Source organism: Wasmannia auropunctata, unplaced genomic scaffold, assembly GCF_000956235.1.
Source record: "Wasmannia auropunctata unplaced genomic scaffold, wasmannia.A_1.0 LD336106.1, whole genome shotgun sequence".
Taxonomy (NCBI): Eukaryota; Metazoa; Arthropoda; class Insecta; order Hymenoptera; family Formicidae; genus Wasmannia; species Wasmannia auropunctata.
This window is the reverse complement of record NW_012026784.1, coordinates 8,597,029-8,623,600: the sequence shown is the minus strand read 5'-3', so window position 1 is coordinate 8,623,600 and position 26,572 is coordinate 8,597,029.

Sequence of the window (26,572 nt, the reverse complement as noted above, 5' to 3'; positions counted from 1 at the left end):
TCAGTATATTCCGCGTATGTCAGACAAGTGAAGATACGCGTAGAATAAACGAGGAACGCATCATAATCTTCAGGCCACATCATGGATATAATTCACCGTGAAGACAACAGTGACCATCCCTGCCGCCCGGCTCTCTCTCTCTCTCTCTCTCTCTCTCTCTCTCTCTCTCTCTCTCTCTCTCTCTCCTCGCGCGATCAGGTAGATCTTTCTTCCGTGGCATCCCGCGGCGACTTTAACGAGACAATTGCGACGCATAGGAAGGGGGGTGGGGAGATGCCCCCTTAGGGCCGAAGTTCGACTCCTACGCGTCCGTGGAAGCCGCCGGCTGACCGGAGCCACAGTGCTCGCAGTGGCGGCGCGGCGGCGTCGCTTGAACATGTGGAGCCGTGGCGTGTCGCGAGCAGGCGTGTACGCAATTTGTCTCGTCCTCGGATAATTACGCCATTATGCCTACCTTCTTTACCTTCCCGTCTTGTACCCTTGGCCCCCGCTTATATATAAAGGATCACGCTAGCCGGCCGTCCACCTTCGTCGCGCCTGCGACTCCGTTTCGCCCTCTCTTTCCTCTTCTTTCTCCCGGCCACTCATTCTCCTTTGCTTTTAAGCGAAGCTTCCCTTCCACACAAAACAGTTCCTTCTCTCCTCTTCTCCCCGAATCCACCTGCGATTATTCGTCTTCGTCTCTGCGGTCGTCTCGGGGCGCGCTATCTTAATTAATACCGGGGGGACACTTAATGTACCGCTGATTTATGCCATTCGTCTACACTGGCGGGATCTTCTCCGGGATGCTCGTCGAGGACGAACCGCCGTGGTGTCGTTCGTCGTCTGCCCGCTCATTCGTATTAACAGCGCGTTAATAGCCGCCGCGCCGCTTAGAATTATCGCGGATCCGTCGCGCGAGTTTGTCAAATGATCGTTTGCATTCGTCGAACATGCACTATTTGTGTCTTGGCGACACTTAATTCATGCATATAGTTTCGCTTTATAGTTTTTTGATTGTTAACTAGTTAACAAATTGTGAAATAACAAAGTTCTGTCGGTTTTATGCGGCTATTAAAGAGTTAGATATTTACATATACCTACACACAGCGTCTCTTTTTCTTTCATGTTACGTTCGTGTGTTCTCTCACTTAATTGAATCCTTCTATAATTTTATTGTAATTATTCCATGCACATCCAATTAGCGCCCATCTTTCTCTCTTTGTCACTAATTTATTATTCTATGTCTATTAATTTTCCTGTTTATGACAAGTAGTATTAAAATTTAAAATAACTCGCTAAAAGGTTTACATTGATCTTTGCACTTTATATTTTTGTTTCCATAATTTTCATGACGTTACCCAAGTAGAAAACTGACGGCTTAATAACGTCAAAAGACGTTTTAATAATGTCTCTAACGTCAATAAGACGTTATTGAAACATCATTTAATCTCATCTTGTTACTTGGGTAAAGGTGCCTTTTCATGCTGACGCTCAACGCTAATTTTTGGCGTCAAAATTACGTGATCATAGTTGGCTTGCACGAAAAGCGGCAATATCAAGTTTAACGTCAATCGTATAATTCGTATATCTAAATGTTCAGAACAAAACAACAACGTCCTTTGACGCTGAAGCTGAGAAAATCCAGCTTTTTTTTTTGACGCTAGCGTCAAAGTCAAAGTCACACGTGATTACCAAAAATTCAACATATTGATTTCTTTACTGCTTACGTCTTACTGAGTTTTGATTAAGCTTTTCTGTGTGCTTTAACGCTAAAACGAGCACCTTAAGATGCAAATTCATGAGACGCTTGTTTTAGCGTTAGAGCCGTGGCACATAGAAAAACTTAAACAGTAAAATGTAAGCAGTAAAGAAATCAACATGTTGGATTTTTGGTAATCACGTGACTTCGACTTTGACGCTAACGTCAAAAAAAGAAGCTGGATTTTCTCAGCTTCAGCGTCAAAAGTTGTTGCTGTTTTGTTCTAAACTTTTTAGATACGAATGATACGATTGACGTTAAACTTGATATTGCCGCTTTTCGTGCAAGCCAACTATAATCATGTAATTTTGCCAAAAATTAGCGTTGAGCGTCAGCATGAAAAGGCACCTTTAATATGTTATTCTTTTACATATTTGTTACAAGTAACTTTGTTTCGATTTTTCTGTGAGAGTGTTTAACTAAAATATCCAATAGTCTATTTGCGGATTAACTGAATAATTTTAAATTTCAGCGAAAAGATATTTTATTGGTATTAAACTAATCACGCCGGTAGATTCGGTATCAGCGTGTGAATTCCACTTGCTCGATGCGACCACATGAAAGGGCCATTGAGGTACAATAGGGTGACACATAACTCGTTATTCTGGCAGCATTAGGCGGCGATCGCTCATAATTTTACGATGTGTTAAAACCGGGTGCGAATCTATGAACTAAGCTACGAGAGCGAGATCGACGTACGGCATACGCTCTCACGCGACGATAATATGTAAAGATCGTCGTAAAATCCACTTCCTACGCACCAAATAGAGTCGTATAAAATCGCGAGGAGACATCTTTATTAGAGGCTCTATAGGACAGTTAGAGATATCCGTAATCTCGTATAAATGCCGGCCGCGTAAAATTTCGATGGGCATCGCGATATCTCTCGATAGTCGTGTTTGCGCTTTAACGACGTGACGATCCATGAATTACGAGCATCGACGGGCAGTAAAACCTTTTTTTTTTTCGAAATTTAAATTATGTGTTACCTGATGTAACTTCACGACGCGAACGTGGGTTGACAACCGTATTAATGGGATAATTAAATATCACCAGTACCTCGCTCGCTAGAAAGATATATTCGCGGAAATTGTAGAAATATTATAATCCTGTTTGAGATTCAAGTTAAATGTAAAATTATATTGAATATCAAACGAGTTTATGTAATATTTTAAATAAATTATGTATATATATTGCAACTGTACATTCTTTCCACTCTGAAATATTCAACGATTTAAAGAAAAATATTGAAAATAATGGTTTGTCATAAAACACTTTAATTTTTATTTTATTTTTATCGATTTAAGAGAATTCATATTCATTTTATTTCTGAATAAATTTCGATTATAATTAAATGTGACTGCTATAATGAAACAGACGAAGACGAATAGTGAGACAATTTCGAGCGAAAATATAAAATAATTGATGACTATTGCAAAATATACACAGTCGTTTACTTATTCATTGACAATAAAGCACAGATTTGACGAGCGAATTATTGAAGCAAATTATCGCGCGTTATATATACTACCGGATATACAACGGCAGTATAGCTATTAATTCAGAAAAAGAAAAAATGCGTTGCCTGTTGACTTTTGTTCCGCCACGAGTTTGTCGCGGAATTAGGTGTGGTATCTCCCGTAATTAGGGATTACCACATTTCGCCAATTACCTCACCGTGGTTAGGCACGACCTGTGTGGCGAACTCAGCCCGGTCGGGTAGCAAGCCGCTGCACCAGGATTTATGGTTCGCCGTGGAAGAACAAGGTTCCTTCGTGCGAATACCTAAGACCGCGTACGGAAACGTGGCATTCTCTCGAGTTGTGCGACCGGCCGATGTTCCTTCGCGTCGATAATACACATGTTGCATCGCTCTGCTGTGGCGTATTAAGGGTGCCGATTTTGGCGCGAAAGGCAGCGCGCGCGCTCATCGCGAAAGCTGATTGCGTTGATGTACCGCGGCGTGGATCTGATACTACCATAAACCGTGAGTTATGGCGTGCTCTGCGATGAAGTCGAAGAGTTTAACGAATGGGCTACTTCGAAGCATTTACTCCACCGAGTTCCTTCCCGCTATCTTTCTGGCAGACCGCAAACGGTTATCAAAAATACTTGCATTAAATTAGGCTAAAAATGTAATAAAATTTTTGAAATTTGTGCAGTTATGCGTTTCTTTGTAACAATGAATAATTAATTTTATTTTTTCTTTCTAGTATTTAGATACATATATATTACATTTATTACTGTTATATTTATTATGAATTACATATATCAGATAAAGAGAGACGTTTCCTGAATACGGTGAAGGGATTCAAGTCGTGTCTCGATGGTCGTATTAATTTCCGCTGACCCATCGAGGTCAGACTCCACCTGTTTCATCCACCCATGTCCGATGAGACGTCGGATCCCGGATCGAATTTGGTTTTGATTTCTCCGCTTTGTGCACCGGTTTGAGCGTGGGCGAGGATCCCCGCGGTTCACCAGGCACGTCGACCTCGCCGGTTCCGAGAAGTCGAAATGTCCGGTCGTATCTCACACGCGAGAAAGGGAGATTTCGTGCACTTCGGGGCCTCTCTACGAATAATGTACACCGCCGTTGCTCATCGTCCAACCCCACGACCCCTGGGGATAGAGGCGATACCACGATTAGTAAATCGCGTGTTATCGCTCTCTTTCGTTCTCTCTCTCTCTCTCTCTCTCTCTCCTTCCCTCTTCTATTTTCTGTTCTTCATTTTGCGTTGCTTTACCATTCCGTGTATGTTTAAAATACGCTGGACTGCCCGCAACAAATCGTCCCGATATATCGATAAACTATTACTATACGTACTTGCGTACGTCTCTAAGTCTTCCGGCACTTTTAAATTTATAAAGTATCAGTGGCGATCTTTACTGGTCGAGGAATTCAGAAAACTTGTTATGAATGATATTTGTTTCATTTTTGTTTTTGAACAGTGATTCAGATGATGTTTCAAGAAAAAGCTGTACGTTTAATGAAGATACTTTTTCAGGATTATTCAGGATATAAACCATTTTTTACAGCAAAATTATCAGCATTTTGTAATAATTTTAACTATACATATATTTACATGTACAATTTTCTGTTTTTATACGCAAGATATATAAAATATAATATCTATTGGAAAAGATTTTGAAAACATTAGTTGTTGTGAAAATATGCAGTTAACATTTGCTTAAGAAAAATAAAATTTCGATTTGTAGAGAAACTAACATACCCTTAAGCTTGTGTCTCCCGCTGTTCGTCCTTCTGGATGGATTTCATCTTCGGGGACACTCGTCCGTGACACGGCCGTCTCGATTAGTATACGCCGAAGAGACGAACGACCGGAGTCTTATTTATCCACAATAGAGCCAATCAATGAGGGTTAATTATTGTCGACGTCGAAGCCATTTGGCTCGTTATATCGATGATAAATCGGCGACTCGATATTGCAAAGTCGTCATTTTTCATTACATAAAATCGCATGTTTGCGCTCTTTTGTTCGAGACTCGACGAATAAGACGACGGAGAAGACATAAATGAAAGCGAATATATTCTTTTTTCTAAATCGTTACATTTCAACGAATCCAATGTTCTCATGTTTTAAATAAAAAATTCTTAAAGATTATGAAATTCTCCAAATATATTTAAGTAATTTTTCATTAATATATTGAGAGTTACAGCTTTCTTCAAAAATAGTAAATTTTTTTAAACATTTTTAATATATCAGTTCTTCGAAATCACGCGTATTATTGTGACAAATATGACCATTATTCACATATTAACAGTAATACAGAGGTATAGCATCTCTATAGTATCTCTAAAGTGTTAATTATATTTTAAATCATTACTATATTTCCATAATAGTACGAAATTAATTAAGAATGGGTTTCTTGAGATTTACGTGTACCGGTAACATATACGAAAAATTAATCAGTAGTTTCCTAAACCCGATGCAATGATTATCAAAAAAAAAAGGGAGAGATCGAGGAAACAGAATTTGCGTAGCCGCGTATCTCGTAAATAGACACGTTTATTCGGACAGACCTTGTTATTTGCGAAAGCCTCTTATTAAAGGCTTTAAAGATTGGCAAGCACGCACTAAACCACTGCTTCTGAACTGTTCGCGCGATTATCGTTTCGTCTTGCAGCCGAGAGTGAAACACCTGATTCTATGGCGAAATCCGGAGGTACCGAGCAAAATCTTTTATGTAAATGATCGATCTCAGATACTCTAAAAGTACGGGCGCAATTATATTAATGGAATATCAATGGACGATAAATTTATCGGGGCACGAATTTATCCGCGTTGAACGAATATATATAAATAGCTGGGAAACGTCACATCCAAATGGACTTTAATGCGTTCGATCTTTCAATTATATTATATACGAAAGTATTTTAGCTTTGCGGCAGCTATACTTATTGCGGCTATTATAGATAGCAGAAACTTTTAATTTAATTAAATTGGTAACTGGCAAGCTACGGAGTATAATCATGTATATTGTATATAATATTTTACATTAATATTTCTCATTTTTAAATGTTTAATAATTATTTTACTATTTTTGCTGACATGTAAAATACTGATTAACATATATTAATTAGGAAAAATGTTGAGAAAGCGTAAATTTTATTTCGTACATATCTGTAATATCATATGTCACATATAAATCTGTACCTACGTATTTAGATTTTAATAAATATTTACTGCTTGCAACCTAAGGATCTTGTGGAGCAAGTGAGTACATCAGTTTAGTAGAATAGACGATAAATCGGTTGATATGATTAACAATGTAGATTGACATATAAAAAAATATAGTAAGATATAAGAAATATAGTAAAAATAATATAAAATTATTTATGAAATACTTGCGCTACAATTACGATAATGTTCAAAAAAATCGCTTTAATGATTTCCGTCCACTAGGGTATTTTAAGTAAATGCAGCGACGAGGAAGTGGCACTTCGCGTCATTAATCACGGCTTACAATGATGGAAGTGTATCCATCTATTAAATACACGGTTGAGGTACTGATTGAACTGTATCTTGGGTAAGAGATTGATATCGAAAAGGTGGTCCATTGACAACTACCGTGGACAGACCACACCCGGAAGAAGAGCCGTTTCATTTAGGTTAATATGGATGAGCAGCGTATTCCATCCTGGATGGATGGATTTATGTCGGCGAGCTCTCCATTGAAATTACAATCAGCGTATATCATTCTTGAGTTTGGTGGAGATCGTCGCAGTTCCAAATTGGAACACCCACGCCGTTGATAAATTTAACTCTCATTGCACGTTTTTTGACGGTTAAGCAAAGTAAAGTCATATAAATTGAGTTTCTATATAAATATTCTATTTAAAGGAATTTAAGAATGTAAAATGTAGGCTACACATTTAGATGAACGTATAAATATAATTTATAATGTGAACCTGAAAATATGAGTCTATTTATAGAACGGCAGAAAGAAATACTGCGAATACTTTTGCGAATTCACTTTATCCATCACATCGTATATTATTTTTAAGATATCCACACGTTAAGCTATGTGCCTGTGATTTGAAATAGAATTGTATTTCATAACTGTACTTTTATAACGATTATAAAATAGATCTTTTCAACGGTCGGCAGCTCAGGTGACCGGTATGCGCGTGAGGAAATACCTCACGGAAGACATTCCTCATGTTCACGGGCGCCTTATTAGGGTGAGAAGCGAGGGTGAGGCTTCTGATAGGTGGAGTGTCGTTGCAATCCAGGCAGGTAGGCGCCAACAATGCCGAGAGACTGTCAAGAGGAAGAAAACTGTCGACACCGCGTTAACGACTTGCTGCCATGTAGGGCCGCGACGCCATTTCTCGCGCTAAGGTAAAAGCCTCTCGAGCTATCTTGAGAGAAAGATAGCTAGAGAACGAGGAAGGGGAACAGACGCGACGGGGACGCAAATAGAGGAAAGGAAAGAAAAGGGATCCTATGAAGCCCCCCCAGCCCCGGCATTCATTGCTTCGGCATGCAAAACGGGCGTTGCCGGTTTCACGAAAGACAGAACTGTAGGCTCGCGCGAGAGATACGAATGCACTTAAATTTAATAGGCAGAGCAAGATATAAGCAAAATATAAGAACGAGAAAAGATATACAGTCTTGTTTCTTTCTCGAATTTTGTTAAAGATAACACATCGTGCTTTTGAAGAAAATAGTACAATTTTCAAAGAGATAGGAAACACTTTGGTATCCATGTCTAAAATATTTGCATTCCAATTTTTAAGTATTTTACTATACTAAACTTATTATGTAAAATTTTAAATTTAAATGTACAATGCAAAAATGTTGAGAACTCATGCATTTATTTTGGAATTCTACTAAATTCGCGTAAATGCCGGAATTCATTGCTGTATCAATCTCCATTATGTACTGTAGGACATCTGACGCCAGTAAGAATACTTGGCGGACAAGTGCATCCTTCGAACATTGCTTACTCACGCAGGTGCTCGCAGCCGGGACTTGGAACTATTACCGAGCTGTGAGCTTCAGTACCCAATGTCTCGTGAGTCTCTGTTTACAAGACCATGAAATCGGCAGTAAATATTAAGCATCACGTTCGGTCAGCTGAGTTTCCGCGATTAGATATATCAAAAAATATGTGGGACGATGGTTATCTCCGTTATCGAATCGATCCTTGCGTTTGTGGTACACGTATACGTTGCACGTAGCACATGGAAAACACCACTTCGCGTATCAATGTTGATAAATATCGCCATGGCATATGCTCGTAATCAGTTGTACATATTTACACCTCTGGGTCTGGTCTCGGATTTGTGTATGTATTTGTCCTAGCGTGTCGTAAGTGTACAATCGTAATTCTTTCACTTACACGATCTTAGAAGAGTCTCCGGAAAGTCCGTCGGACGTTATTTTTCGTGCGTATATTTATCAGCAAGTTATAATTCGTTTAGTCGCGCCGTGCGTGCAGTCATTCTGCGCAACATTCGCGCCTTAAATCCAAGGGCCTCGAGAGGGAAGTTAACCGATGTAAAAGGGAGTGAATGTTCGAGCTTTCGTGGCGCACAAGCGAGATCGAGACTGTTTCTGCTGGGATTTATTATTATATCGAGAGTTACGGATGTAAAGCTGTTGAAAATTCTTTTTATACAAATGTCATAAATCGAAAGCTGTTCTATCCTCGTCGAGATATCGTGAAAATATCTTTACACAGTCTTCTTCGATTCGGGTAGCCTATGAAATTAACGGAAAATGAATTTTAGTGACACAAATAATAAAAATTTCGAGCAAATGTGTCACACATTTTTTAATTTCTTAACTAATATATAAAAGTGTATAAGAATATGAATAATATATGAAAATCGTGATATTTTTATTAATCTTTAATTATTATGATTGATATTAATTCCATTCAATACAATTTTACATTTTAACAATTTCTTATAAACATTTAGATGTTATAACAATTGTTATAATTTTAGGATAGAATCATATATTATCTAATGCCATGGTTATAGATACGTGCTGTTTGCATACCATATACACGCAATTTAAATAATAATGTCTATTATTTAACTACCATTATTTAAGATTATAATTTTATCTTTGCTTTATTTCATATCTGGAACATTCCATAATTATACCACTAAGCAGATAAAAAATTTTGTAAAAAAAATTCCAAATATAATAATATACGAGTACATATAGATGTGTTACGTGTTCTTGTCGTCTACAAGATTCACGAATGTGCTGCAGTTTTATGATGTAGCAGCTGGTTTGAAACAGAGGCAAATGGTAGCCGTTTTCCTAGAAGGTGGTGTCTCAAGCGCGAGTAATAAGCCGTTCCTACGGCTATCGCTTTCAATTTAATTAACGGCCGTCCGTACGCCGTAAGTCGCTAATTGCAAGGTACGAGGTGGCCAGGAGTGCCGCGTCGGAGACACGAAGGGCGGATCGTTGAAAAGGATCGCCCGATCGATCTTCCCGACGCTCGCGACTCCTTTTTTCGAGGACGCACCTTTTACCAGCTCTGCCGCTCTTCTTTACGACGACGTTCCACCAACGAGTCTTTGAAAAGGACAACCTCGCTCGCTCCGGCCACTTGCGCTCTCGGGCCCACCGTGGGCCAATAATTGGAACCGAGGAGATAACAGTAATCGGCCGATGAATTACGCCAACGCCAACACGCAAAAAATAGTTATTGGATCGTCAATATTGCTACAGGAAACGACGATGGCGTAATTTCCCGAACCAAGAATTTTGAAAGGCGCCAGCGAGAATATTTAAAGCAGCTGCCTTTCACGCGAAATAAAAAACGTTTGAAATAAATATTAATAGCATGCCTATATTACATATTTGTCATAAAATGAAAATTCTTATTGCATACACATTAAGTTAATTTAAATGTAATATGATTTTCAATGAACTAAGTTTGTAGCTACTTCTTGAAATAGAATAAAGTCTGATTTCAGTGTCATCATGATGTAATGATTACGTTGAAATAGAATAAAATCTGATTTCAATGTTATAATGATATAATGAGTACATTGCTATTGTATTGTGATAATTATTCATTAATTGTTACTGCCTAATTAACTGTAATCACACTAATTGTAGTTTAATTAACTTTCAATAATATACCTCCTCCTAATATGTAATAATATTATATTTAGAATAAATATATTTAAATTGTTTTCTCATTCGAAGAAGAGAGAAATATAGGTTATCTGTGGTTTGCAGTGATTTCAGTCATATTTAATACAATTATTTTTATTTTTCCCTCAACATCGGTACCTTTGGTTTCTTTACGTTCGCATAAATTTATACATTAACCGCGCGTGTGGTTCTGTATTTGCCTTTATACTAACTGCGAGGATATATACACCGATCGTGCGTGCAACGCACGCTGTAATGCTAGTGCGAATGCTAAACGAATGGGAGGGCGAGGTAGAGGGAAGAGAGCCTCGTAAATTACGACGATCTGAAGGCGCAGCCACGTAAGAGCAAAAGATGAGAGCGAGAGGAGGCGATAGGGGTGGGGGGGGGGGGAAGGGCAAAAAGGAAGAAGAGCCGATAGTAATGAACGAAGTAATGAATTTCGCTAAACGCCACTCCTCTATGCGAAGACCTCGTAAACGCAAAGGACTTACGCACGTATCCGCGATCGCGCTGCTACTTCCGGCCGAACCCCCTCGCGTCAATGCCTTTTTATGCTCAATACGCTTTTATGCGCACCTCGATTGCGTCCATTAGTCTATTCTGGATTCGATTTGAAATATTGCAATGCTATAAATTATGCAATCATTGCAAATACAAAGACCACGGGAGGTTGCTAATAAAGATTGCCGATTCATCCACGCTAATTAGTCGATCGATTACACGTTGCGCGACAGATGTCGGTTCGATTGATCGTCGTATCGTTTGGAAAGCCAGCTGCCACTCTTGCGCGTGCCTTCCGCTATAATAATAATCGAGATAGAGCTTATTACGATGAAGGAAGAGCAAATGAACGTTTGAGATTTACATGCTGGATAGGGTCTATCGTAAGCTATAAAAAAAGGTTTTTAATGAGAATGAAAAGAATAATTATTTAAATTGAAGAATATATAGAAGTGTAATAGAATAAATTACAGAATATATTTAATAAATACGTTTTGTATGATACTATACAATTATTTTTACATGATGTTATGACCTTTACGGTTATATTATAATTATAAGCTAATACGCGTTAATATTATAAAAAAATTCTGTCTCCCGCAGAAATAAAATTCATATAACTGTATTAACTATTCTATAGTCAATGCAGAGTAGAATTCTAAATGACGAAGCTAATTTAGGATGATTTGCCGTTGAAGGAATGAGGTTATCGGAATCGATACTAATTAGATATAAAGCAAGAATGGTATAATAAATTTCAAATTCCTTCACCTTAAATAATTATGAGCGTTGTGACTTATCAGTAAATCAAACATTCAAGACACGCCGACAATACCTTTGCACAATTAATGCATGCGCTGAATTTCGAATTGCCGGGAAATTCAATAATCCGATAAATTATTCAGTTATACTGGTATTATAAATTCATTCGTAGAAACCTCGTAAACGACGGGGCTCTAGATCTTTCGAGAGTTTCTACCAGGTCGTCGCCGTTCGCGATACTCTCCCGCCTTCGACGTTTTATACCTATTGACCACCTGCAGGGTGTGCGTTCCGGAATTGATATACCACTGTGTTGGGAATATCATAAACCATAGCAAGCGTTGCGATAACGAAACGCGTTAACGCGTGACAACGCTCTTTCGCGCGACGAAATAAAATCTGTCGCGTCATTATCTTAATGCGATTTCGTCAAGTGTCATGTAACAGTTGGTAGAAACATAAGAATTATGATTTTCGCTTTGTGTCTCGTGCATTCTGGGAAAAATCGTTCTTTTAATTCATTACGTTTCCTGTCGCCTTTGGTAAGCCTCAAGAGATTTCAAGCCGTGAACGAAGCAATCGATTCGATGAGAGTTTCCTAGAGAATGCAGGTAACTTAGAAATAACTTCGAATTAACTTGATCTAAATCTAATCGATCAATTTCGAACAATGTCGCAATACTTTATGTAGTTACAAGTTGTTTAAATCTTAAAAAAATCTTGTAGCTGTTTCATTCACTTATACACTTATATACGTCGCTGAATGACATAATCCCATAGCCACTCATCATAAAATAGATTCTTAATAGTTCTGGTGTAGCTGCAGGACAGCTTACACAAGTCATTAAGAGCCAAACTCTTTCTAGTACCTACGCGTCTAATTCTCATCGCGCTTGATTTACACCACTCAAAACAGTTTCTTCGTACAGAACTATTATATTACGTAAGTTTAAAGCCTATATTTAATGTCAGCTGCGTGCATCAAAACGACATCCGCGTACCTATTCGTATATAACCATGCCTGTGACGTTGGATTGTCCGCGTGCCAGCAGCCCCTGGCGGGCTGGGGTTGAAAAATTGACGATAAATCGGCGATCTCTGCCAACGGGTTATTGGACACGCGTTTCAGACGCACAAGTCGGCGCAATGACAGTCCGCGCGAATTTAGGATGGCCACGCGAAACCTACATTACGCGTTATTTATCGCGACAGATATATCGCCGATGAGAACGGCTCGGGTCGTAATTCCTCGCCGAACGCGCGCGTTCACGCGACGCGGGTGGGTGTAGCTACGACAGGAAAATGCCAGTGAAAGTCTATCCAGACGATCGAGCTCCTACGACGACTCTCGTCCCACGTTGTCGTGCCCGCGCGGGACGACAATCGCTTCCTGATGAAGCGAACGAACACCATTCGATGCCCCGCACGCGGGCGGCGCTCCGCCAGGTCCGTTCGCGCGCAGTCGTAACAATATATAATAGTTATCGTAATAATACCGTAATACGTGCCCGCTATTTTATGCTCCACTATATCACCGGCTATAGTTATCTAGCGTAATGGCGGATTTTATACTCTTCGCGATCGTGTTCAATAACCGTTCCTGCGCAAGCGGTATCGCGCTGCAACGTTGCGACACCGGGTATCATTCAGGAGCGCCGTATTAACACAATGACACCGCGACATAATTACAACACGTTAAGATTGCAATAATTCAGACGCGAAAAATGCACTTGCGAACAGTGCGCGGACACGGCGGACGGTACGCTTTACCGCAGCTTTCTTTCACATTAATTTACTGAGATCACAGCTTGTAGCAACGGAGCTGGTCAAAGGAGTGCCAGAGACCAATATTTCACTCTCAATTTTCAATCGTTACCTTCGTAACGTGATGTATGTACCAGTAAATGGCCAGTTTAGAAACACTACTGAATGTTTAATTTCTTTTCTAAATTACATTATCATTTTATTCTATGTATTTATCTGTTGAACATCAACCAATATTTGCATTTTCAAATGCCATTGACTTTTTGCATAAAAAAATATTTAAAATTATTTATTTAAAAAAAGAACGTAAACTTATGATTAGTAATAATGATAAACAGCTTTCACAATTGCTTCAGTTACTAAAGCTACTTCAGCTAAAACTTTAATATATAAGATTTATTGGATAATATCAAGTTCCTTTTTTTAATTATTTAAATATGTTACTTTATGTGTCTCTAGAATTAAACAAAGATATAGTGTAGTCGTATGTTTTTGAATTATTTTACTGGACCATTCTACATCCAAATCGACTTGACGCTGTCGCAAATTTCGTGTCGCTTCTGAGAAGAATCAGTATTACAGACGTTCGTATATGCGCGCGTGCGATAGGTCGCGAACTATAAATAGTCGGCTGGTAGTAGGTGCAACAAAGGGATGCCAGGAAGCCGGAGAGCCGTGCCCATGCAAGACCGGTCGCGAGTTTTCGCGTGTGCGCGCGGCGTGTTGCACGCGCGCGCGCGCGCGCGTTCGCTGCTCACGCCCGCGATTATCTTCCGCGCGCGCGGAGCCTGACGCGCGGAGGCTCGCGCTTCCAGGCAAACTGCCTGGGCGCTTCGTGGGCAGGCAGTCAAGGTGGGCAGGGTCAGGAATTCCTAGGCGTGCGAGAGTGTCTGGCACACATCGGCCGTGCATCGCTCGCAGCCCGGAAACTCGGCAAGAGGTTCTCTCGAGGCCGTTCGCCGAGACTCGCAAGGACGTTGCCGCTCGTCGAAGAGGATATTCTTGCGAAGCCAAGAGTATCTGCTATCGCTGTGATTAGCGGTTACCCTGGCGCTTGGTGTTTGTGTAAAGGATCGACTTCCCTCGCGTACCGTCATTCCGCAACGGTTCAGATTATTGATACGCTCTCCAAGCGCAATTGAAAATTCCATCTTATCTCCCTTGATGATATAGCTCGGTTGTTTGCTGGATTAATGCAGTTTGGTTTAAATAAAAGTATTTTTCTCCTGTCCGTCTCTTCGTTTTGAAGCACTTTCACGGATCCGCCGAGTGTGCGCGTCGTTGGCAATAAATACTCACAGACAACATAACTCTTCGGAAGGACACCATGCGTCATGCTAGATTGGTATCAGAGACATGTTATCGCTCGACGCGGCTTTACAGTAAATATTTTACTCGTGTATTTAAAAGGGCCCGACAACTCTTCCGTCGGTCCGGTTGTGTGCGGTACCTTAAAATATATCCATTGGACAAAATATATCTTACATGTTAGTTTTAAAATCCAGAGGGAAGAGGAATTTCTAGGAAATTCGAGAAGACGTTAAACGATTTTCCAAAATGGCCTTTAAGTTAAAAAAATTACGGAATCGACGTTTTGTGACTTGTTATTTAATATATGATTATACTAAAATAATTGCATTTTAACTCACGTATACATCTTATCGTATAAATCAAATCAATGAATCGGTCTCGTTTACATTTTATATCTTGAGTAATTTAGTATTTTTAATCAAGGTAAACAGACTTAATCTTTAAATAGAAATAAAAGAAGCATGTTGTTGTTATTGCAATTACATCATGTCACGACAGAAATAATAAAACAAGCTGCGTATAGAACTTAATATTATTCAATTTTATTGTTCTTTTCCGATTCATCGAAGCATTCGAAGCATTTCGAGAATCCCTTTCGAAAAAATTACGCCGCAAATTGTCCGAAAAAGCGTCAAGCGGATATGTAATTGTTGAAGGCCCAGGATTAATCGAGAGAGCTTCGGCCGGTAGCCGAATGTTCCCCCGGAATGGAATTTCTGGGGAGCCGTTTGTACCCCGGCGAATCGGCGGGATAGCAAAGGGCTGCCCTCGTCTTCGCGAAAGAGGGAACCGCCGTTCAACGGGCATGTTTTTCCAAGATACGCGGTGCCGCGCGCGGTCACAAAAGCCGACGTCAGTTCCGCCGATAGAGAGATTCCATTGGGCCCTCTGCCGGCTTGGATCCCGCTGCCGGCTGCCGGCTTGCAATATCGACGAACGACGATCTACCCAATTAGTAACCATCGCGAGTACCCATTAGCCCCGAACGAACTATCGTCCAATCTACTGCCGGCTCGAGGCACATTTCACTGCCGTGCGTTCGTCAGCGAAAGTTCACTACGTAGCATTATTATATCACTGAATAATTTGACATTTAAATTTTCTATCTTAATCTTTAGTGCGCAATCATCCGGTGGTATAGATTCTGATCTGTTTGTATAAATTAATAAAATAATCAGGGCCCGAGAGTAAACCGATAACTCTGTATATTTTAAGTATTTATGTAAATGCTTTATAATCGCTCAGAGAAGCCATGTACACAAAAAAAATACGCATCATCGCTGATTATTTTTACGTTAATAGGACGAACGTATTAATCAATATTAAAATAATATTTTACTGCATAAAAACCTATATGTTGCGGTTCCATTATTGCATTTTACGTGGAGAAACTCGTTTCTTTCCATTTAACAATGCAAATTTTAATCACTAGCCCTCTTTGTGCTAAATTTGCATTTTATTCAAATTTTTTTATTTAAATTTTATATTATGAACCTTAATCACGTTTAATTAAAATTCAAATTTTAATTGTTTGAAAAAAAAAAAAACTTCAATTTAGCCTGGACAGGTGTCACAGTTTCGACAATCACTCTGTACGCGGCTTAATTTCCGATTGGCACGGCAGAGAAGAGTGCTTTCCAACGCAGGCTCTTTTCGCCGATGCATCCGTTGGCCTCTTGCCTCGCCAGATTGTTGATCGTGATTGCAATTAGTAACCCGGCGGGGGCCCTCTGTGCCTCCAGGCCCCTCGGGCCCCTCTGCCCATCGGCAGCTAATACCGCAACGAGCGGCAGCTCTCTTCTTACCGGCCCTCACCGCCCCCGAGCACGTCAACCGGCTACGCACGAGGGAGTCGAAGGAGTCGACGAGGCGACCGTAATGGACATTTGTTAAGGGGGAGAAACAACCGATCGGTCGGGACCTCGCCGGGAGACATCGAGATACCGAATCTATTTCGCGTAATTACCCGGACAGACGCCGGCATCGCTCGCGGTACAGCATCGTTCACGCAACGGCTGCCTCTTCGCATTCCAGCATCGATGTGTAATAATCGTAATCATGCGAAGAGAGTGACTTAGGTGTTTAGGTTTTAGGTAACTTTAGAATCATGCAATATCTTACATTATAGTATGATCGCTACTAAAAACGTAAAAATTCTTTACAAATCTAGATTGTATAAATCCATTTGTGTGTCGACGATTCACTAATTAATCTCAATATCAGATTTTCTACACAATTAATGTAATAATGTATCAACAACTCGTGAAAGAAGAGAAGGATGGTCGAAATTGAATACTTCGCATCCTCGCGACGACGTCGCGGTCGAGTTGGAGAACAGAGGCGCGAGATCGTCCACGCACGATACCGATATGTGCCTATGGATTAATTAAAAATGCAATAGGCGGCGGATCCTCCGCCAGCTGATGCGGACGGTAAGATAATAAATAGCCGGAATACCTCGAGTCGAAATTGCGAATGAAGATCTAGAATGGAGATCGAAACGGAGCGGGCGCGAGCGGGGCGCGCTCCGCCGAACGATCGGGCTCGCTCTCGAGAAATCGATTCACCCTCGATACACACGCTCCCGATGACTCTACCGCATACCGTCCCGATGAAATATCGGAACGGCCATTTATATGCAACGTCCCGTGGTAGTTAACCTCCGCCAGTGCGCGGCTGGCCGTGCGCGCACTCACACGCGTGTTCTTCTCCCCGCGACACGCACCGTCTCGCCGCGCGCACACGCACATGCCCGTGTGCGTAGGCAGCCGGTGGTAACGAACAATCAACGATGCCCGTTACAACCGTGATTTTATGTTCCAATTTGCAAACGCGACGTTAAAAGCTCTTTGGATGTCGGCAACCACTGGTACCACCGTCGCCGTCGTTGTCGTCGTCGTCGTCGTCGATTGCCGATCTTGCCCTCGGATACCAGTCACAACGAGAGATTACGGTAGACCAGTCGAGTATGAAAGTGACCACGTCGTAACGTTCATCATGAAAGTAATATTGCGTTGAACCGCGCGCACATGTTTGAAAATTAATTTGGGACATTTCGAAATCGGAAATTGGATTATCGATATACATCTAAATACATCTGATTTGGTTTTATTCTGATACATCAGATTAGATTAATAATTAATTTTGGCATATTAATTGATTATAACCGCAATTTAGTTTGATTGACTTAATTGATATTTTCGAGAGCATGGTTATAAAATAATTTTAATTTACGTTATTTCTTATATATGTTTTTATGTAACATGCTTTTTAAATCTTTTTTTTACTTATTTTAAAATTTTAAAAATAATTTATAATCTATGTGTATATATATAGAAATATAAATTTATATTTATGATAATGTATAATAAATTTACATAAAAGAAATATATGACATACTCCTATGGAAATTATAAGATTCTTAGGAGTTATAAAGGGTTAATCGCCGTTCTAATCACCGCGAACACCATTAAGAATTATCATGCTGTTAAGACGAGAGTTCGCGCTTTCGTAACGTCGAGGTTACCTGCGAATTGAAAGTCGTTTCTGCATGATTAATGGACGATATACTATCGATCGTTGCTGGTTACGCACGAATTGGATCCGTGGCGATATCGCAGAACGATCTTAAGCTCTCCGGTGAGCGGAAAGATGAGCTTTCGCAACGAAGGGGAGGTATAGGAAGAGTTAGGCACCCCATTACGGCATATAATTTACATAAACCATAAACATCAGGATCGAACAATAAACGTAAATAATTACCTATATTCTTAAACTGTCGTAATAAATTCCGCGCATCCATCGTTGCGCCGCTCGTTTCATTCGCTTGTTGATTTCGTTCCTCGTCTTCCATCGCGCGCTCATCGAATCCTATAAAGAATTCTTTTCTCACTCACGCCTCTAATGCATCTACATATATGGTTTCTCCCTTCTTTTTTTTTCTATAATTCTGGCTTTGGTGAATTATATTTTTACGGATTATATCAGACGTAATTCTGCGATAGAGAATAATTCCGATTTAAATCGATAGGAAAATAGATTTTAGTTTCCATTAGTTTATTTGTACGACGACTAAAAGTTTTACGCGCACATGCAAATATATTTAATTTTTGCGAATAGATTTTTTTATTTCTTTCTCTAACTTTTCAAAAATTGCTTGAAGAGACACACGGTTTGTTTTCCACAGAGTTATATATCAAAGGAGATCTCTTTTATCTGATATTCTCGTTATGTCCATCCATGACATCTAAAATGTATCAGTATGAGAGTCTAGAAATTTAGGAAAGAAGTAACTAGAAATGCGACAAAATCTCGCGCATGGTTCATCTAGATTAAAGGTTCAGAGGTTGACCTCCGACTGATGGGATCTTAGATTTATTATGATGTCGGTTACGTCCTAAGTAAATCAAGTACATAAAAAAGCGACAGTGATTTACTCGGTTGAAGTAACGTTTTAATTAAGAATGATAATGGAGAACGTTTTATTGCGAAATTTTTTTCTACATATAGAGCTTATCAAAATATACTTTTATTAAAATCTCTATTTTAACATAAATACGTAAAATATGCTTATATGAGCACTAATCAGCAAATACAACTGTAAAAATTGTTTTCTGCGACAACTGTTGTATGTAAAGTCACGGAATTGTAAACTTGCTATCGAGGCAGTGCGGTCAGAACGTGCCTCGCTTCCGAATTGTTTCGGAAACTAATTCCTACGCGCGAAACAAGCATTACCATCATGGTCAATACCGTCGTATCCAGAACCTTCCCGGAAATGAGATTAGTTCAGATGTTCGTTACATCCTCCACCTCGTTACTGCGACACTCGTGGAACTCACCCGGGGATTTCGCCCTGACATGGGGGAGATTTCCGATTATTTTTTGCATTGGAAAGAGTCGTGTACACACATCGCAGCGTCGGAGTTTAAATTACTATGAATTCGTTATTGTAACTTTGTTCCAACGAGAAATTTGCAGTTCTCGCAAAATTGGTTATGAGTAATTTAAAAATTTGAAAATTACTGTAACATTATATACAAACGTGGATGATACGTGGAACGTAACATTTTATTCAGAATAATAAATAATGTATTTAATTTAGGATTCACTTTTCCTTAATTTTTTAAAATATGGGCAGTCCTTAAAAGAGAAAGATAAATGAAATCAATAATAATTCTTGCTCTCATGCAAATATAATTAAAATTTTAATTAAATATATCATGTTGGCTTATATGAATAAAGTATTGCGGAAAATTAAATTCAAACTTATCATTAAAATAAAATATACCGCAAGTTGAATATTGCATATAAGAATTATGGAAAATACGATGTGATGACGAAGTAGTATCTTGGTATGCGCAATTAACGGTAATACATTTTATATAAATATGATGAAATATTGCTCTAGTTAACGGATGTCACATGCAAGTAGTAAATAGGTACAGGATGAATACCATCACTGGATGCGATCGTTCATTCGCGCGATACTCACGTTTGCATTCTTGCGGACGTGACATATATATGGCGAATGCCTCCGTCATCGTATAACGCGTCGCGCGGTATCGCGTCGTTTAATTACTGTTACGATTAACAGCGGACCTGATTTTTATTCGCGAGCCGTACGCTGGGCGCGATAAATCGACGTTATACGACTCGACGTTATCGCTCTTCTCGCTCGCGCGTTTCGTCCTCCTCGGAACTGGTTCGGCGCGGCGCGACGTAACCGACACTTCTGGCGCATCTCCTACGGTGGATGTAAACCAACTGCTAAACTAGTTCCGGCTGCGAGAGCCGGAACGGTCCGCGGTGTAATCAAACTCTTGAATCGGGAAATCTGCATAAACCACGAGATCGGATCTCCCCCTTCCCCCCGTTGTCGAAATCGCACCAGCATGGCAGAGAGATGCACGTGTCCCGTCTTCGGCTATAGGGGCGTGCAGATGACAGACTTCGAACAATCCGATAATTACTGGTGTCCGAAAGTTTGTTGTTGTAATTACGCGGGATGCCGCTGTGAAAAATCCCCGATGTAACGCCGCGCGTCTTCCTCAGCCCAGCAGTCATCACACGATGGGTTCGTGGGATATGAAGTTGATATTACTGCAAGTACTCTAATGTAATCCTTTCCGCCAATATGTACCTGAAAATGAGATGTTATCGTGAAGACTCATATACATTTCATTAATAGGATTGTGTTTTTCGTAGGATTCTAGGTTGATGTGATTTATACGAAATAATATTAATTTATTAAACAATATAGAATAATTTATTTAATGAAACCTTTTTTCTGTAAATTATGCAATTATCTTTACGGTTTATTTATTATCACTTTTTCTTGCGTAATGTAGCTATGTGAAATTTTTTGATTAAGTGTTTTTATTTTTAACATTTTATACAATTAAATAATGAGATACATCGTGTTTCATATTCACATATTATGTTTTATTAATGTTTTTACATAAATTTTGTTTTATTAATTGCATATTTTTTCCATAACTTTTTACGTTTTATTATTTAATAAGGTTCCTTTCTACTCGAAAACGTACAACATAACATACGGTATGTTCCATTTTACTCAATTAATATTTTATACTGCACACATTTTATTGATTCGCCTAGATTCCACGATTAAAATATTCGTCGCTTTCGCCGCATCGCAAACACCCTTTGAATAGTTAATCGATAGTTTGCGACAAAGTTGTTATCTCGGAACGGTGGGTTCGTATTTCTGTCGCACATTGTTATTCGAAAAATATCTAAGTTCGAGATCCACGACAGCCCGATTGCTCGCACGATTTATCTGCGGTATCTAGGTACGCTCGATCATTGCCCGGCCATTAATCGATTAATCAATTAAGCGGTCGATTAATTATCGAGGGCAAGCGCGTCGGCGTGGAGGGACAGGGACGTAAGACACCGGTAATTAAATCGTCGTGTCGGGCCCAATCGTAAGCGCTCGAGAAACGAGAGAGAGAGAGAGAGAGAAAGAGAGAAAGAGAGAGAGAGAGCGCCGAAGAACAACGTCCACAAATGATTTTGTCGTAACGACGTGGGATATCCTGGACCAGCCTCTGCCCGGCTAATTAAGTCTTAGTCGTATTCGCGTGCTTCTTTTGCTTGTTGACGATCGTTCCGTGAGGCAACCGGCTCGGGATGCCACCGTCCTCAAGGTTGATTCACACGGGACGACGCCGCGCCGGGGCGCGTTCGCGAGGTTTCGTGAAACATTATTAAAAAGTCGTAAATCTTACCGCGGCTTTATCGGGGCGCCGCACGCGTCTCGTCTTAATTGCACCCCTTCTTCTACGCTGACCCCCGGCCACGAATCTCTGAGGTCCTCTTTTCTTTTGAGACTTGCTGAAATATTTTGGAGAGAGGAAGCTGACGATGTCTTATCGATGGCACACGGGTTGTAAGGAAGACCTCGTCGTATAATTGGACGAGGTGAGACAAGTGTAAAAGAAACATCGATGCTTCAGCAATAAGCGCGATAATTGAGCGCGCGTCGAACGTAACGCGTTGACTTATTAACGAAATGCTTCCGTCACCGTGTCTCTTATAATGCTGCAATAAGATAATAAGCAAGCAATTTCTCATGCTCATCGATTGTTCGCGCGCGACTAAATTCGTAACAGACTTCTATTTCCGATTAAGAACTCTCTATTGTCATATTTTTATCTCGTCTCTAATTGCAAGCTTTTGCCGAAAGAGTTCTCGGTAAGCGATAACAGCTGTTGCTCTTTTTTTCTACCGCTGAGAACCACTGCGTCAGCCAAGTAAGATGATGATGGGGGAATTAGCGATCGTCCTCTCCAACGCAGTCTGGCGTCTCGTGTCGACGTCGGCGTCGGCTATCGCGATAAGCGCGGCGCGGGCGATAGCGCGCGCGAGAGCGCGTCAAAAAATCCATGTGTGTACACGGGGAGGGGGGAGGGGGACTGCGTACATGAGCGGGCGTGGGAACCGCAAATAGGGGTCTTATCGCGCCAACGTTAAGAGTGATAACGATTTTTTGCTGCCGGCAGCTCCCGAAGGGAATCGCGCGAAACATCTAGTCGACCGGTCTGCGGGTCGTGTTGGAATTTTGTGTTCTCCCCCTCTCCCACCCTTCGATAGATTGTCAGGAATAATGGAGTGTATACCTGGTGGAGAGCTTTCGTAACCGACGGCGGAGATCTATCGCATCGGCAAATCGACAGCGCGTTGTTACCGTTTTTTTTCTGCCGATACCGTCGTTATTTGCTGATTTCGGCGCGCGATACTTCGAACAGAGAGGAGTTCATGCATGAAGAGCGTTGTCCTGTTCCTTTCACCGCGCGCTCCTACCCCCTCATGGGAAAGTACACAAATTCGAAAGTGTAATGCGGCTGGATACACTGACCGCGCGATTACGCGTGTGTATACGCGGCTTCTCATCGGTACGTGGAATCGACACCTCGTCTCCGTGGGATATGCGTGGGTATTTCGTCTCCCGAAATAAATGTTTTCCTATATAAGAGCCACGGGGATGGGGATAAAATATCGTAAAGATAAAGATTTCCATCTGGAGAAATGTTAATACAACGGTGTGCCTCTCGAAATTATCCATTGATTAATTTTTTTCGGCGATTAAGATCTCCTTCTGTGTATATACCTGACACGTTTTCGATGCACCTCTGGAAGTAGGAACAGGTAGAGAAAACACATTCCCGCGTGTGTGTACGTGGGATACCGTTATACATTTTCTGAAACTCCGCTAATAGACGCTGCGTGCCTCGCTATCGTAATTATCGGGTTGCCGCATATATGAATCGTCGATTTTAGTTCGCACACACCCATCCTTGTCAAACCCTGTAATTTCACCGGAATTAATCGCGCAATCTTCTCAGATCTTTAATAGAAGCAATCACGTGCATTTATACGTTTACGAACGGTAGTCCTTGTGGCCCACCGTTCTCAACTCGACCCGTGTACCGGGGATGAGTCTAGCGTGCGCATCAGCTATATAGCCGGCGCTTTCTCGGATGCACTCGGCGCATCCGTGCAGCGGCGCGGCGCACCGCGACCCCGACGGAACGCTCTGTAATTTACAAAAAAGCGCGAAAACGGCCTCCACCATCTGGCGTCTGCGACCTGGCTCGCGTCCCTGAGAGAGCGCTACAACCACTCTCGCGGAGTCGCCTCCTCGGAGCCGTAAGAAGAGGACGTAAAGAGGAGGACTCGCTCGCCTCGAGGCCGCGGGGCCTGTGATGAATTTCTCGCGAAATGCCTGACATTAAGCTACGACGAAGTTCAGCGCCCAGGGCGCGTGCCGTGTGGCACGTATATTTGTAATTCTAATGGAGAGAACGCGCTCGTGTGGCGGGGCCCGTTCGAACCTCTCTCTCACTCACTCTCTCTCTCTCTCTTTCTCCGCTTTTTCTTCAGCATGTAATAGTCGAGCAGGAATTTGGGGCCCAGGGCTGCGGTCCTCCTGGAAAAGGTGGGCCCTCCGAGATAGGCGCGGTGCGCTTCAAGATCGTCCATGACGTACACACCCACCCTTTAGCCCGGGATCTCGATTTTAAAGCGAGGGTCCGAAGCCGCTCATCAGCTGCACCGGATCTATGTCGGCAAGTCAATCCACGCTTCGGTCTACATCGTGTAACGCAACATTATACGGATCATGTCGCGCGCATCATAAATATTACGCGGGATTACGCGTTATAATGACGCGTGATTTAGTAGTGCACCGGCTGGCGTATAGGTACGGCACGTCAGTCATTATTGTGATTAGGCCAAGGAATCGGGATAACTATGTATTTCGTCATACAAGTGTAAAGAATGTCCGAAAATAAGATATCCTTCGGCCGCTGTATTGTAACTTTTATGAGAAAAAATGATAAATTAAGATTTGATTAATGATTATATTAATAATTTGGAGATAAACGTGTAAAGATTCCAAGCAATTCTTGGTATAATTATTACAATTACAATTTTTTTTTTAAATATAAAGGAAGAAAAGTTATAAAATTTAAACTTTGGTTTTCTTCGGAAACTTTTGGAACGTTAAGACATTGCATTTTTCGCTTTTCAATTATTGGTTTTACTGATTTTTCATAATAATGAAAAATTATATAGTGTAGACTTCTGAAGGCATCGGAATGAATGGTTTCAAAGCGTGATCGTGATGCCAGGTGAAGCTATCATTCGTTTCGCGTTCCACACAATGTTCCCCGGTATGAACAGGCGTCGCGGAATCACTTGGAATCCGAGCGAATACCTAGCGTAATTGAGCATGTAATTAAAAAAGGGCGCGATAATGGTGGCACAGCAGAAGTCGCACAAAGCGATCGAGCACGCTATTAAATCGTGTAATTGAATCGGCCAAGAGGGAGACGATTTCCACTCCGGCCTACACGGTCTCGCACGGCGAAAGACATCTTCGGCGCGGCTTCAATTTCGAACGCGAAAGGTCGCTGTTTAAGCCGTCGATAAATAAAAGGTTATTGCGCCCCATTCAGCACGGGCGGTGGGGTCCCGCGGGGTCCCATGTAAGTGGGACAGCTTTACGCAAGTTTTTATATCCCGGGCATTGTCACGCGGTCCTCCCCTCCCTCTCATACCATCTTGCGCTGGGCCTCTACCTGCCACAGCATCGCCGTTCCATGGATCTTCTCTTTAGGCCGACCATTGATATACGCCGACCGTAAAAGCACGCTGCCGCCCGATAATGCCGCGCGGAGAAAGAGAAAGAGAGAGAGAGAGAGAGAACGAGGCGGTGGCAGAGAAGGGCGAGAAAAGGGCGAGGAGGACGACCGGTGTGTAGGTCCGCGCCGCGCCGTCGACGATGGCTGCGGCGGCGACGACATAAATAAGGGTCGTTGGTACGTGCGCGAATATAACTGTTCCCAAAGTGTGTACACACCGTCATATATACCCCGCTTACCGTTGTCTTGTCTTTCTCGTCGCCCGGTGAGAACCGCCGGAGGCGTCTTCTTCGGGCACGCCCGAAGATAATGGGGACGCGCCCGTGGTGTGCGCGACGCGCGCGAGAGCCAGCGCGCGTTAAATTCTTTTTGCGTGTGAGCCGCGCTTCCGAAGTCGTTACAGCGGGAAGTGCGACTTTACGAGCGTAAAAAAGATCCCTTTGTCGCGCGTTGTGACGTCATAATCTATGCAAATCATTTATCTGTTATCGGCGAAAGGCGGCATTATATATATATATATATATATATAAGGATATCATATCAACTTGTATTCTGTGTAGACTTGCAATAACGTTGGTCAGCTTATGGATTATGTTATTGAACGTTATCATTGCGAAATGTATTCGTAAGAATTACGATAATTTGGAGGAAAAATAGGAAATTTAATTGAGAATTGAGATCTTAGAATATTTGCTGAAACGAAGAGTATTACTGTCTTAACTTTACAGTGAAATAGTAAATTAATATATGATCAAATTAGTTTTGAAAAATGTTATGTAGCGTATTAAGATATAATATTATATAACTATTATATATATATATATGTATATATATTATATTATATAATTACTATAAATACTATACAAACAACGAGGAATCTGTGGAAACGAGCGCGTTCATAATTAACTTATAACTTTTTCGTTGGTTGAAATTTATTGATGTACCTCGCACACTCTGTAGAGCGTGATAACCCAATTTATAAAATCCTCAGTGACAGAAGCATTCAGTAGGCCCGGCGAGGAATTAGAAGATTATTAATTGGATATCTGCGTACCGAGAGAGCCGCTCAGTAGGAGTTGCTATAACGGGCGGCCCAAACAGTCGTGAGGAGCGGTGGGATAACGAACGTCAAGTCGGATTATCGTATTCCACGGGTTTCCATCAGT